A 686-nucleotide genomic window follows, 5' to 3' on the forward strand; every position below is an offset into this window, starting at 1 on the left:
TACAGCTATGATAAAATCTAGGCTAAAGCATTAGAAAACTTTCCCAAAAGTTGCAAAGGGAAGGCTCCGGTTTTCCTTTCATCTCCGACATATAATTATACGGGTCGCAATAATCCTAAGGAACGGTCATAAAACGAGGCTTCTGGATTTACCGCTAAAGCCGTTAAGTGGCCTAAAACACCTTCAAATCGAGACATTCCTTATGGTTATTGTTCCATCAGGTAGAAATTGGGGAGTACTTGCTTCGGCATTACATATACTAAAATTGGAACGATATATAGAAGATTAGCATGACCCCTGCGCAAGTATGACACGCAAAATCGTGAAGCGATCCACACTTTCGGGGAACACGAGGCGGGTATGGGTTTTCAGGGCGTAGGACTATGCCCTGGGAAAGTGGTTCGTCGGTGCCTTTGGCACCCGCCAGTTTGCAGATCCGGTGCAGAGAATTTTGCAGAGGATGGATATGGCAGACAAGAAAGGCAGTAACGTTTACGGCGCAGGGAGAAGATACCTCAGTACCGGTGCAGCCGCGGGTTGTAAAGCGAGCCCCGCTGCGTCGCCATCGAGCAATCGTGGCCGTCCGGGGGTGGACCATCAGGCCCCCGGGCGTGTTCATGCGTCTGGTGAAGAGGACGTGCAACCAGAGGAGTCTCGGGGAAGGTCAGAGGGTCCGGATGTAACTA

At 50.3% G+C, this 686-nt stretch overlaps 1 non-coding gene across 1 annotated transcript; it reads left to right on the top strand.

Moving 5' to 3' along the window:
- Positions 1-235: 235 nt before the first annotated feature.
- On the top strand, positions 236-342 carry LOC117216639. The gene has a single exon (XR_004489396.1). It is a non-coding gene; the product is annotated as a U6 spliceosomal RNA (small nuclear RNA).
- The last annotated feature ends 344 nt before the right edge of the window (positions 343-686 follow it).

Source organism: Bombus bifarius, unplaced genomic scaffold (assembly GCF_011952205.1).
Source record: "Bombus bifarius isolate JDL3187 unplaced genomic scaffold, Bbif_JDL3187 scf7180000010271, whole genome shotgun sequence".
Taxonomy (NCBI): domain Eukaryota; kingdom Metazoa; phylum Arthropoda; class Insecta; order Hymenoptera; family Apidae; genus Bombus; species Bombus bifarius.